Source organism: Talpa europaea (genome assembly GCF_964194135.1).
Source record: "Talpa europaea genome assembly, chromosome: 2".
NCBI classification, from domain to species: domain Eukaryota; kingdom Metazoa; phylum Chordata; class Mammalia; order Eulipotyphla; family Talpidae; genus Talpa; species Talpa europaea.
The window spans coordinates 22,031,764-22,045,484 of NC_140068.1; the positions used below are offsets into that span (position 1 = coordinate 22,031,764).

At 40.1% G+C, this 13,721-nt stretch overlaps 1 protein-coding gene across 1 annotated transcript in view; it reads left to right on the plus strand.

Annotated features, from left to right (window-relative positions):
- MAP7 (microtubule associated protein 7) overlaps positions 1-13,721 on the plus strand; it is a gene marked incomplete at both ends in the record, with an annotated part of 137,057 nt that overhangs the window by 88,609 nt on the left and 34,727 nt on the right. The gene's annotated exons all lie outside the window — the stretch shown is intronic.

Genomic DNA, 13,721 nt, shown 5'->3' on the forward strand with positions numbered 1-13,721 from the left:
TTCTATTTAGGCCATTTCTTCAAACTCCCTTCTTCTTGACTTTTGTATTTTTTCACTCTTTTAAGCATTAATTTTATATTTTCCTAGAAGCCTTTTTCTTTTTTTTCTTTTTTTTTTTAAGATTATTTATTTATACAAGCACTGGGTACAATCAGAAGCGCGGGAGGGTGAGAGAATTCACCAGAGCCAGAGCGGAAAACAGAACAGGCAGACTGACTAAGTACACTGCTGAGGGGAGGCAGCGGGCGGCAGGAGAGGTCTGCAGCACCATGTGGGACCCTCACCCGGGGGCTGGGGATCGAAATGGCGCTGCAGAGGCTGAGGGCAGCTTTTGCAACCCGGCGCTCAACCGCTGCACTACTGGGGAGGCCCCTAGAAGCCTTTTTCTTAGGGCTTCCTCCTCCTTTTTGATGACATGGGTACTACTTTTCTAGCTACTTAGCATGCAATAGTATTGCCTCCCTATTATCAAAATGTAATTTCTCTGCAATTAAATTACTCATCAGCTGTCATTCTGTGTCCCAACCAATTCCACCAATATTTTCTCTCCCTGGAAATTACTTCTTCAGCCATTTTTTATATTTTTGCTGCTAGAGAAACTACTATCTTTTTGACAGCCAGTCTCAACTATTGCTCTTCTGTAAAATAATTTTTTCTTCCTTGGTGGCTCAAAGTTGTGCATTGACTAGTCTCCACCCTGACCTATTGGGCCACTTGTAATTACCAGTGGTCAGTGTGGTCTCAGCCTAGTCCTCAAGATGGGTCTTTAACTCTCTCCAGCTCTATATATAAGTAAAAGATGTCATACTCTCGCTATCCCTTAAGTATTAAGTCACAAATCTAGCTGACTCTATCTTCAAAATAAATCTCATACCCATACCTTTAGATTTGCTTCTTGTGCTATTATCTTAGACCAGACCTTAGTAAAACTATCTCATAGATATACTTCATCCCTCTTGTTCTTCCACAATTGGTGTCATTCCTTGTTTTTGAAAGCTCCCTAGTCATAATCTTTCCTCTTTTGGAAATTCTAACATTATTGCACTGTTATATCTTACATAACTCATATATTGGCTCACTATAGTGCTATGTTAGACTCTGCTGAACTTTTTTTAGTAGAGTTATATAACTGAGTTTATGTATTTTAAGCTTTTAAAGGATATGAGGTGTTTCTTTAATTTCTTGTATCCCAATACATGACAGAGTATGTAACAAATATTTGCAGATAATTTTTGCTCTGCTGCTTACATTATATTCTTAATGTAATGTAAAATAAGAACATAATGATAATGTTTATTGAACACTAACTTTAGGCCACCATTGTTCTAAACACTTCAGTCTTTGTTATCACGGTTAGTAGCATATTAACACAATGGCTGTAACTTTTATTGTGTGGGTCTGTCATAACTATAATAATGTAAGTTACAGTTACATAAATATAAGTTATTTAACCAAGTGCCACTTACTTTTAAAATTCAGTGTGACAATTTAGCTTAAGTAAGGAACTGAGAGAATCTAGAAAGATGAAGTAGTTGGTTGATAGGCCCTTTTTTCTTCTGCCACATCAGCTGTAATAAGTATGTGTTGAATATGTGCAGGATCACCAAGGTCCATGTTAAAATTCCTCAACAAGTGGTAATGCTATTTGGTAGGGAGTGATCGTTAGATAGTGGTGGTGGTTTCTGAAATTTTAGAGCTGGGCATGCATCCCAGACTCATAGAGAAAGGGCTGTTCTGCTTCTTCCTGCAAGGGAGATGCATGGGTGCAGTGTTCACTCTATTTGACACAAAATAAGAGAGCAAAATATAAATGTTAGAGCACATTCCAACATCTTTTTGAAGAAAATGTTGTCACATTGCTCATTTAGTATTTGGGTCTATTGAGGGTAAGTTTGTCCAGAGGATCTTAAAAGAGATTCTGGCTACTAATTTTTCCTCAGAAACCCTTATCAGGATCATAACATATAGAATTCATGCAATCAGGTAAATATTTTCCATTGAGGTGTAATAGACATATATCATGTTAGTTTAGGTGTATAACATGTTGATTTGATATTTCTTAACACTGAAATGATCACCACAATAAATCTAGTTGCCATCTGTTACCATACATAGTTACAAAACTTGTTTTTTGTGATGAAGACTTTTAAGATTTACTTGCCTAGCAAATTTCCAAATATGCAGTGCAGCATTATTAACTATAGTCACCACTATCCATTACATCCCCATGATTTATTTACTTTATAACTGGAGGTTTATAAATTTTGTCTCCCCTATACCCGTTCCCTCCCTCTGGCAACCACCAATCTCCTGTCTGTATCTATTAGCTTGGTTTGTTTGGTTTTGTTTTTTCAGAGTCCATATATATAAGTGCAATCAAACAGTATTTGCCTGTCTTTGTCTCACTTACTTCACTTATAATACTGTCCTCAAAGACCATCCGTAATGGCACTGTGATTTCTAATCCAAATTTCTCCCGGATAACGCTTGGTCAGGTCTTTGGTCTGTCTTGGCATCTGGTCTCCTGAGGCTGTCACTTGATGAATATAGTATATAAAACCCCTCCGGCTGCTGGGCAAGTTACGAACAGCTGAGGGATCTGAATTTCTAATTACACGTTGGTGGGTGGAATATGGACATTAGTGCATACCAAAGCAGCTATATCATGAGTCAGGCTCAGGACTGCAAAGAATAAATGTTTGTTGCTGATGGATTAGGTAACTCAAGGGCTGAAGCTTAAACATGACATGAATCATTGTGACTAAGCAGCCATTATTTGTTTCTCCCCAATTTACTTTGTCTTTAAAGAGAAAACGATCTTAAAACCCAAAAAGCAAAGGGTCTTTTAAAGAAATGATGATAAAGGCTGAGTGACATTAGAACACGAGGATGCTCACACCAGATGACCACCTGTCCTGGTAAAGAGAAGGTGCTCTGGGAGGTGTTCTAAATCATAACTTTGACATCATGGCTCCTTGTTTGCTTCTAGAGTCAGATAGTCCAGAATTTAAATTCCAGTTCCACCACTAACTTAATTGTGAGACATCAAGCAGGTTACTTCACTTCTCTGTGTCTCAGACTTCTCATAATAAAAATGAGTTTAATAGCAGTGTCTGCTTCATAGAATGACTGTGAAGATAATGCCTGTAAATCACTTGATGTCAACACAAAGTACATCTCACCATCGTGATGTGGTGATAAAGATGAGGATGGAAGTCATATGGTTCCAGATACTGACTTGGTTGCCTGAAATTGGAGAGGCCAATCTCAGTTTCTGAGACAAAGGGGGCAGAGAGAGGAATGTTGTGCCCCCCAATCCAGCAGTGCTCGGGGCTCCATAAGACTGCCAGATAAGCTACGGCTTCATTCTCTGAGGAATGAAAGTAGATTAGGGTTGAGAAAGCAACAAAAATGAAAGCAACAAAAATAATAGTTGTTTTGTGTGCTTTAGCAAAACTCTGTTTACTTTAGCAAAGGCTGAATACTTCTTTAAACCTGGCCTTGAAGATCAGGATTTGGAAAAGGTAACGGTGGTGAAATAACACGTTTTCAGGCGGGTCTGTGAATTGGATTTGGTTTTGGGAGATGATGTCCCTGAGAAGAGTATGCAAGATGGATCTGACAAAGGAGATAAATAGACATCAGGAGACGTAGAAAAGAAATGACAGCTTAAAGTAGTAACAAAGATTAGAGTGAAGGCACTGGATTTGGGGGATGGTTCTGTTGTAAAGTGACAGGGTCCATTGCTTAGAGGTGCTGACTTACATTAGATCATCCATGAGGGAGAAGTTGAGGGGACCCCTCAGGAGCCTGACTTCACAGACATTTGGAGGTCGTGAAGCTGGTATCAGAACACAGAAGGTAGAGCCGTCTCATTCGGTTTGGGGTAGGGATGAATGTGCAGATAATGAGTAAGTTTATATGATGGGCATGACTGGAAAATTCAAGTGGGAATTGTAGGCAGGCGGATGTGAATACAGAGAAAAACTGTACAGTCGCTGAGATTATAGGTTTTAAAATTAAAATTGTAACCTACTTCATTTAGACCCTGTGATCCTGGGAAAACTATTTAAACTCCCTTGTGAGTTTTTTCCTTGGTTCTCCAGTCCCGTTTTGTCTGGTAGGAAGAGCCGTATATTTATTACATTCTTGTTTTCATTTGCCTGGCAGCTCTGTGCCCCTTCTTTATTTTTAAAGCTTTGTTTGACACTTTATTTTAGGGTTGTTTCTTTAAAACAATATAATTGGATGTTTTTATTTAGGGGACCTGGTTTAAAAGACCTAATCTGAACTAGTAGACTTGATTTTAGTCCTTTCAGTTTATTTTGTAACTTTTTTGGTTGTGGAGAGATGCAGTGGTTGATTTGATTCAAACACTGTTCATCCCATGATTTCCCTTATTAATTTGGAAGTTGTGCTGCAGTGTTCCGTTATATTGCTGGTTACCTTTTCGTTCCCATTTCTTGACTATTAAATGACATTCATTTGTAGTTCCTACACAGCAGCTCTAAGTTAACACTGATAATATATTTTTACTTGTCCTGCTTTAGATGCTCTTATTTTTCCATTCCACTACCACTTTCGTAGAGTTGATAAACTAAATAGTCATCGTATTTCTTTTTTTAGAAATATTATTTACCACATGTAGTCAGTTTTTATGGTAATATGAAAATTAAATTGACTTGAATGTATGAAATCATAATGAATATTGAGATAAAACATTAAGATTAAAATGTTAGCCTTCAAAATCAAAACAAAAAGAAACCTAATTATATACTACATAAAGGTAAAAACAAAAAACTGACTCATGGGAGTTAATTGGAAAAAATCTTAGGGATCTTTTTGTATATATTTTCTAATTTAGAAGCCAGAGATATTGTCTTATTTTTCAAAGATCAAGAATAAGTGACAGAATCAAGACCTGAACTCAGATGTTATTGCATGGGATTTTCTGACTCTTCATCACGTTACTGGCTATTCTGGTAGACAGGGCTACCAGTAGCCTATTCATATGCTTCTGTATCTTAACATGGAACTGAGACAACAGCTGTGTATGTTTCAGAGGTTGTGATAACATTGCTCGATTCTCTGTGTCATATTGTTTTCGCCATAGTAGTGAGATATATACTCCACCCAAACAGATGTTACCCTGCTCAGAGGACCGTGCTAGATTGTTGAACACCACTGGAGCATGGAGTCCAGCCCACGAGTACACTATCTGAGCTCTCTGTCCTTCCTGTGTTGTTCTTCCTTTTAGCTGTATTTTTTTTTTATTTTTTTTTTTTATAAATTTTATTGTTATATTCCCCATACAATTGCAGCCCCCCCATTCTGACCCCAATCCCTCCCTCCCACCCCCGCCCCCCTAAAAGTGTCTCTGGTTTATAGTATTTTGTTGATTTTGATTTTCACTTTCTTATAGTTATTCATTTTCCTGGTCCCTTATTTAAGTTTTCTAGATTCCTGCTATGAGTGAGACCATCCGGTATTTTTCTTTTTCTTTTTGGCTTATTTCGCTGAGCATGATCCCTTCCAGCGCCATCCATGTTGCTGCAAATTGCATGTGTTTATCTTTTTTGAATGCTGAGTAATATTCCATGGTATATATGGACCACATCTTCTTGATCCAGTCATCTATTTTTGGGCATTTGGGTTGTTTCCAAAGCTTAGCTATTGTAAACAGTGCTGCTATAAACATAGGGGTGCAGGTGTTCTTTGGAATTGATGTTTCTGTGTCCTTTGGGTAAATACCTAGAAGTGGAATTGCTGGATCATATGGAAGCTCTATGTTTAGTAGGTCCAGAAATCTCCATACAGCTTTCCACAGTGGTTGGACCAGTTTGCACTCCCACCAACAGTGCAGAAGAGTTCCTTTTTCTTTTTTTTTTTTTTTTTTAATTTTTTTTTATAGAGGCATGTTATTTATTTATTTATTTGTTTGTTTGTTTGTTTGTTTTGTTTATACATGCACTGGGTACAGTCAGAAGCGCGGGAGGGTGAGAGAATTCACCAGAGCTGGGAGCAGAGCAGGCAGAAGGAACGAAGTACACTGCTGAGGGGAGCAGCGGGCGGCAGGAGAGGTCTGCGCGCCACGTGGGACCCTCCTCCGGTGGCCGGGGAGCAGCCGGGGATCGAACTGGCGCTGCAGAGGCCGGGCAGCTTCGCAACCCAGCGCTCAACCACTGCGCCACAGGGGAGGCCCAAGAGTTCCTTTTTCTCCACACCCTCGCCAACATTTGTTGTTGCTAGTTTTTTTAATATGTGCCATTCTCACTGGTGTAAGATGGTATCTCATGGTAGTTTTGATTTGCATTTCCCTGATGACAAGTGATGTTGAACATTTTTTCATATGCCTGTTGGCCATTTGCATTTCCTCTTCAGAGAAGTTTCTTTTAAGCTCTTCTGCCCATTTTTTGACTGGATTATTTTCTTTGTTGTTGCTGAGTCTCATCAGCTCTTTGCAGATTTTTGTGATCAGTCCTTTATCATTAGTGTTGGGTGCAAAAATGTTCTCCCAGTTGGTGGGGTTTCTCTTTGTTTTTGTTATTGTCTCTTTTGCTGTGCAAAAGCTCTTTAATTTGATGTAGTCCCAGCTGTTTATCTTTGCCTTCACTATCACTGCTTTGGGTGATGTGTCTGTAAAGATGTCTTTGATGTGCAAATCACGTAGTGTTTCGCCTATATTTCCTTCTATATATTTTATGGTTTCAGGTCTTATGTCTAGTTCTTTAATCCATTTTGAGTTGATTTTTGTGTATGGTGTGAGGTGGTGGTCAAGCTTCATTCTTTTGCATGTAGCGACCCAGTTTTCCCAGCACCATTTATTGAACAAACTTTCTTTGCTCCAATGCATATTCTTTGCTCCTTTGTCAAAGATTAGTTGACCATAAATCTGTGGGTTTATTTCTGGATTTTCTATTCGATTCCATTGGTCTGTATGTCTGTTCTTGTTCCAATACCATGCAGTTTTGATGATTATGGCTTTGTAGTATAGTTTGAAGTCTGGGAGTCTGATGCCTCCATTCCCTTCTTTTTTTTTCAGGAGAGCTTTGGCTATTCGGGGTTTTTTGTGATTCCATATGAATTTCATCAATAATTGTTCTATTTCTTTGAAGAATGACATTGAAATTTTGATTGGAATAGCATTGAATCTGTATATTGCTTTTGGAAGGATGGCCATTTTAATAATGTTTATTCTTCCAATCCATGAGCAGGGGATGTCTCTCCATTTCTTTGTGTCTTCTTCTATTTCTTTTAACAGTGTTTTATAGTTTTTTTGTATAGGTCCTTTACCTCTTTTGTTAGATTTATTCCCAAATATTTGATTTTTTTTGTTTCAATAACAAAAGGGATGGTCTTTTTGATTTCTTCTTCTTCAGATTTATTGTTTGTGTATAGGAAGGCTACTGACTTTTGCGTGTTGATTTTGTATCCTGCCACTTTACTGAACTGATTGATGAGTTGAATTAGCTTTTCTGTGGAGTTTTTGGGGTTCTCTATGTATAATATCATGTCGTCTGCAAATAGTGATAGTTTGACTTCTTCTTTTCCTATTTGGATTCCTTGGATGTCTTTCTCTTGTCTTATTGCCCTGGCTAGGACTTCCAGTATTATATTGAAAAGCAATGGTGAGAGTGGACATCCTTGTCTTGTTCCAGATCTTAATGGAATTGCTTTCAGCTTTTCACCATTGAGAATGATACTGGCTGTTGGCTTGTCATAGATGGCCTTTATGATGTTGAGGTATGTTCCTTGTATACCAAGAATTTCAAGGGCTTTTATCATGAATGGGTGTTGCACTTTGTCAAAAGCTTTCTCAGCATCTATTGATATTATCATATGGTTTTTATATTTCTTTTTGTTGATGTGTTGGATAACGTTGATTGATTTTCGGATGTTAAACCATCCTTGTGCCCCTGGAATGAATCCAACTTGGTCGTGGTGAATTATCTTATGGATACATTGTTGGATTCTGATAGTTAAAATTTTATTGAGGATTTTTGCATCAGTGTTCATTAGGGAGATTGGCCTGTAGTTTTCCTTTTTTGTGTTGTCCTTGTTCGGTTTTGGTATTAGTGTAATGTTGGCTTCATAGAACGTGTTTGGTATTGTCCCTTCCTTCTCAATTTTTTGGAAGAGTTTGTGAAGGATAGGCACTAATTCGTCTCTGAATGTTTGGTAGAATTCATTTGTAAATCCATCAGGTCCTGGGCTTTTGTTTTTGGGGAGGTTTTTGATTACCATTTCAATTTCGCTAATTGTAATTGGTCTGTTTAGGTGTTCTATTTCTTCTTTATCTAGCTTTGGGTGATTGTAGAGTTGTAGGAATTTGTCCATCTCCTCTAGATTGTTAAACTTGTTTCCATATAACTGTTCATAGTAGTTACTGATTATTCTTTTGATTTCTGCTGCGTCCGTTGTGATTTCTCCTCTTTCATTGATGATCCTGTTTATTTGTGCTTTCTCCCTTTTTTCCTTTGTGAGCCTGGCTAGGGGTTTGTCTATTTTATTGATTTTTTCAAAGAACCAGCTCTTGGTTTCATTGATCTTTTGGATTGTTTTTTTAGTTTCAATTTCATTTATTTCTGCTTTGGTTTTTATTATTTCTTTTCTTCTACTGGTTTTGGGGTTTTTTTGTTGTTCTTTTTCTAGATCTTTGAGCTTCGAGATTAGGTTGTTTCTTTGCGTTCTTTCTTGTTTCTTGATGTGAGCTTCTATTGCTATATATTTTCCTCTTATTACTGCTTTTGCTGCATCCCATACATTTAGGATATTGATGTCCTCCTTGTCGTTCAATTCAAAAAATTTTTTAATTTCTTCTTTGATCTCCTCATTAGTCCAATGGTCTTCCAGTAGTGTGGTTTTTAATCTCCATGAGGTAGGAAAGTTCCTTGCCTTCTTTTTATGGTTTATTTCTAGTTTGATGCCTTCATGGTCAGAAAAGATGGTTGATATGATTTCAATCTTGGTGTATCTGTTGATGTTTGTCTTGTGCCCCAGTATGTGATCGATCCTGGAGAATGATCCGTGTGCGCTTGAGAAAAATGTGTACTCCGTTTTTTTGGGGTTTAGTGTTCTATAGATGTCTGTTAAGCCTAATTGCTCTAGGTCCTTATTTAGAGCTTTGGTTTCTTTACTTATTTTTTGTCTTGTTGATCTATCCATTGTTGATAGTGGTGTGTTGAAGTCTCCCACTACGTATGTGTTTTCTCTGATGTCTGTTTTCAGAGAGGACAACAGTTGTCTGATATATTTTGGTGCTCCTTCGTTTGGTGAGTATATGTTAATGAGTGTTATTTCTTCTTGAAGTATTGTCCCCTTGATCATAATGTAGTGACCATTGGGGTCTCTTTTTATCTTTTTGAGTTTGAAATCTGTTTTATCTGATATAAGTATAGCTGTTCCTGCTTTCTTTTTTGGTCCATTTGCTTGTAGGATTGTTTTCCATCCTTTAACTTTGAGCCTATTTTTATCTTTTGTAGCTAAATGTGTTTCCTGGAGACAGCAAAAGGTTGGGTTTTGTTTCTTAATCCAGGCTGCAACTCTGTGTCTTTTTATTGAAGAGTTTAGTCCATTTACATTTAGAGTTAATATTGATATGTTAACATCTGTATTTGCCATTGTGTTTGTCTTTCCTTTGATTTTATTTATTTATTCTTTTAATAACTTTTTTTTTTTTTGGCCTTCTTTCATTGTTATTCGTCGCTCTGAGGTTCTGGCTTTAGGACTCCTTGTAGTATTTTTTGGAGTGGGGGTTTAGTTGCAATGAAATTCCGGAGTTTCTGTTTGTCTGGGAAGGTCCATATTCTTTCTTCAAAGAGGAAGGAGAGCTTTGCGGGATAGAGAATTCTTGGTTGGCATCTGTTTTCTTGGAGTCTGTTGACTATGTCCCTCCACTCTCTCCTTGCCCGTAGTGTTTCTTCGGAGAAGTCTGATGTCAGCCTGATTGGTTTTCCTTTGAATGTTATCTGTTTCTTCCCTCTTGCCAGCTTCATTATTTTTTCCTTGTCCTGGATTCTTGGGAGCTTTACTATTATGTGTCTTGCTGTATTTTTCCTTTCGTCGTGGAAGTTTGGTGTTCTTCTTGCTTCTTGTATATCAATTTTCAGCTCCTTCTTCACATTTGGGAAGTTCTCTTCAATTATCTCTTTGAATATTTTCTCTGTTCCTACATCTCTCTCCTCTCCTTCTGGTATTCCTATAACTCTTATATTTCCTTTCCTCATGGAGTCAGATAGTTCCCGAAGTCTTTCTTCGTTCTTTTTCCTTCGTACTTCTCTTTCCTTTTCTGTTTTGGTTCTTTTTATTTCTGTGTCTTCAAGATTACTTATTCGTTCTTCCATTTCATCTATTCTGCTTTCATTGCTTTTCCCAGAATTCTTTAGTTCTTCCATTAATTCTTTGATCTCCTGCATTTCTTTTACTTCCCTCTTTAGGGACTCAATTTCTTTCTTCTGACCATTGTTTTCCCTCTCTAGGGACTCAATTGCATTCTTCTGATCGTTGATTATTTTTCCCTTATCATTGTTTTCCTTTATGACTTCTGTCAGTTTTTTAATCACGGCAATTTTAAATTCTCTTTCTGGAAGGCTCAGAAATTCTTCCAAGTTATTGTCTTTGCAATCTGGGGGCTGGCTTTCTTTTTGTGGTGTGCTTTTTCTCTGGAGAGTTGCTAGGTTGTGTGTGGTTCTTCTCCTCCCTACTGTCTGTTTTCTAATTTGCCGTATGCGTTGGGACACTGTGTTGTTGGGACTGGCCGGCATCTTGGGTGGGCTTCTCTGTTCCCCTCTGGTTCTTCCAGGAGTCATCTGTCAGTTTCAAGCAGCCTTTACTGGAGAAAGGTCCCTGTTCTAAAATGCTGATGTGGGGACACACTCCCCTGTGCGCCTGGTCTGCCCCGGCGGTGGGTTCCTGCTCCCCTCTGGGCTTGGACTGCAGGCCAGAGGGGGTCTGGCGTGGGCGAACTTCCCCCGCTCACCTCTGGCTCCTGAGGAAGCCTTCTGCAGGTAGTCTTTATTGAAGAAATTTCCCTGTTCTAAAATGGTGATGTGGGACACACTCCCTGCGCTTCTGGTCTCAGGCACACTCTTCTGCGCGCCTGGTCTGCCCCGGCTGTGGGTGCTCGCTCTCCCTGTGGGCTCAGACTACTTGTTCGGAAGGGGCCGGGTGTGGGCTAACTCCCCAGCTGGCCACTAGCTCCTTCAGGAGCCTGTGCTGGGGTCAAGTCGCTAGGTGGCGCCAGAGATCTCTCCTAGAGCCCTTGGGGAGCTGATTTTCCACCCCGTGGGACAGGGAGCAGAGCGGGGATGGTAGGGTACACCTCAACGGCTTTGGGGTGCTGTGTCTGCCTTGTGCCCCACCGTCGTGGAGAACCCACGCCCCTAATTTCGTGCCCCGGTCTCAGTTCCAAAGCCCTCAGTTCCAGGACGTGGGCTGTAGCCCAGATCAGTGGCGCGGGAATGGCGCCTTTTGAATCCCGCTCCCCTGCCTGGGCGCCTTGTTCCTGCTCACTCAGGGAGGGCCTCCACCGTCTCCCCGCAAGCCTAGGTCGCAGGCGCGGGGACCTGGGCAGCTGCGATCCGGTCCGGATCCGCGCCACTTTCCGCGCAAGCTTACTGGGCGGCCGGGGCTGTGTGCTGGTGCTGGTCTCCTCCTGGGGGGCGGGGCTCTCTTTAATGGCGCCTGGAGCTCACCTCCGCGGTGGATCCTGCAGGGTTCGCCTCAGCTCCCGTTCACGGGGTGTGGTGGCTGAAATAGTTCCTTTCCACTCACAGTCCCATTTGCTGTGTCCGTTTTTCTTGTTGGCCGTTTTGGTTTGTTGTTTCCCTCCTCTCTGCCGGTCGGAGAGTGCCGATTTGTGGGCGGGGGAGGGGAGCAGGTCTCTGCGCTTCCCTCCCTTCTCGTCCTCTTTTATGGCAACTTTCTTCTTTGGGCAGTTTGCTGGAGTCGTCCGTTTATCTTCCGTGTCCCAGTTCTCACTGGGACCTGCAGCTTTTCCTCCCTATTAACTTTTTTTAATGGGAGATCTTACTTGCAGCGTCTCCTCGCCGCCATGTTGCTCCGCCCACCCTTTTAGCTGTATTTTTCCATGACAATAGGACACAGATTATGTGCGATAACCATGAAGATTCACTCACTATAATTACCTATGTTAACTGAGTCCAAACTGTGTGCATGACACTGTGCTGTGTCCTATTTCTCATGAGCCTACCGAGCAACCCTGTCAGGAAGACGATGCTGTACAATTTGAGGAGACACTACTTACCCAATGGCATATAGCTGGTAGATGGCAGGGCTGAGAGTGACCTCGGGTTCCTAAAGAGCCAGGGTCTATGCTCTGTCCTCTATAATTCCTTTCATTTAAATTCTTTTTAGTACATGAATAACTGGGTGTTTCTACATGGAGAGTCCAAAGTGGCACTGACACACACACGAAAGATAATCCTGGTAGCAGCAGCTCAGTGATGACTGGCCTGTTAATGTCCAGTAATTCAGGGGCTATGATGGTTTTACATTTCATTTTACATTGTGACCCCAGAATCGAGGGGAAAATGATAACCTCACAAGAGTAAAGGTTAATAATGATCATCCTAAATCTTTTTGGGAACACCCTATTTTTTTATAGAGCTGCCTCTATGAAATTAGTGATTTTTAATTATTTTGATACTGATGAACTGTGTTAGTCTGCTCAGGTTGTCCTAACAAGATACCATTGACTGGGTGCCTGAAACAACAGAAACTTATTTTCTCATGGTTCTGGAGGCTGGAAAGTCCAGGATCAAGGTGCCAGCAGGGTTTGCGTTCTGGTGAAATGGCTCTTTCTGGCTCACAGTTGGCTATTTTCACTCACATGGTCTTTCCTGTGAACATTGAGAGAAAATGAGCCCTCTGATGCTTATTCATATAAGGTTACTAATCCTGCTTGGTTAGGGACCCCCTGTTATAACCTCATTTAACTGTGACTACTTCCTAAATATCTAGCTCCAGCATAGTCACACTGAGCATTATGGCTTTAACATGTGAATTTGGGGAGTTGGGCAGGGAAGAGGTTGGGGGAGAAGGGCATCAGTCTGTCCATTTATTTTCTGCCTTTTGTTCAAAAGTCTCTTTTCCTAATGAAACAATATAGACTTTGATATTATCTCTCCTCCATAGGGAATATCTAAAATAACTAAATCTCATAGAGTAACTTAACTTTCAATTCTTATTGAAATATTGTATGTCTTTCTTCAATTTGAAAAGCTATTGACAAGCTGAGTATAAATCTGAGGCATACAGTGGAGAGGGAGAGAGAAAGGGGTCAAAATAGGGGAGGGAAGAACACAGGGACTATGGTGATGGGTCATGGGTGCTATGGTGGGTGGGAGAACTACGGAGACTATACCTGAGGGGAGAAATCAAATACTGTCCAAAAATTAACAACAGTGTTAGAATATGAATGAATGAATGAATGAATGAATGAATGAATGAATGAAAACTGCATGTGTGATCTGAACTTGGTAATAATCCAACACTCATGAACACAGTCTGCAATGTGAAAATTTTGTTTACTATTTCACCATTGTTTGCTGATTCTATGACTGTTTAAGGAAGATAGTTGTTTAAAGAAGGCACTGCAATAGGACAGCCACTAACTGATAGGTAATAGAAGTAGAACTCATTAATAGTTTGATGGATAAAGAAATATGTCTTCCTTCAGAGATTATTTGGGGCAAAGCTAA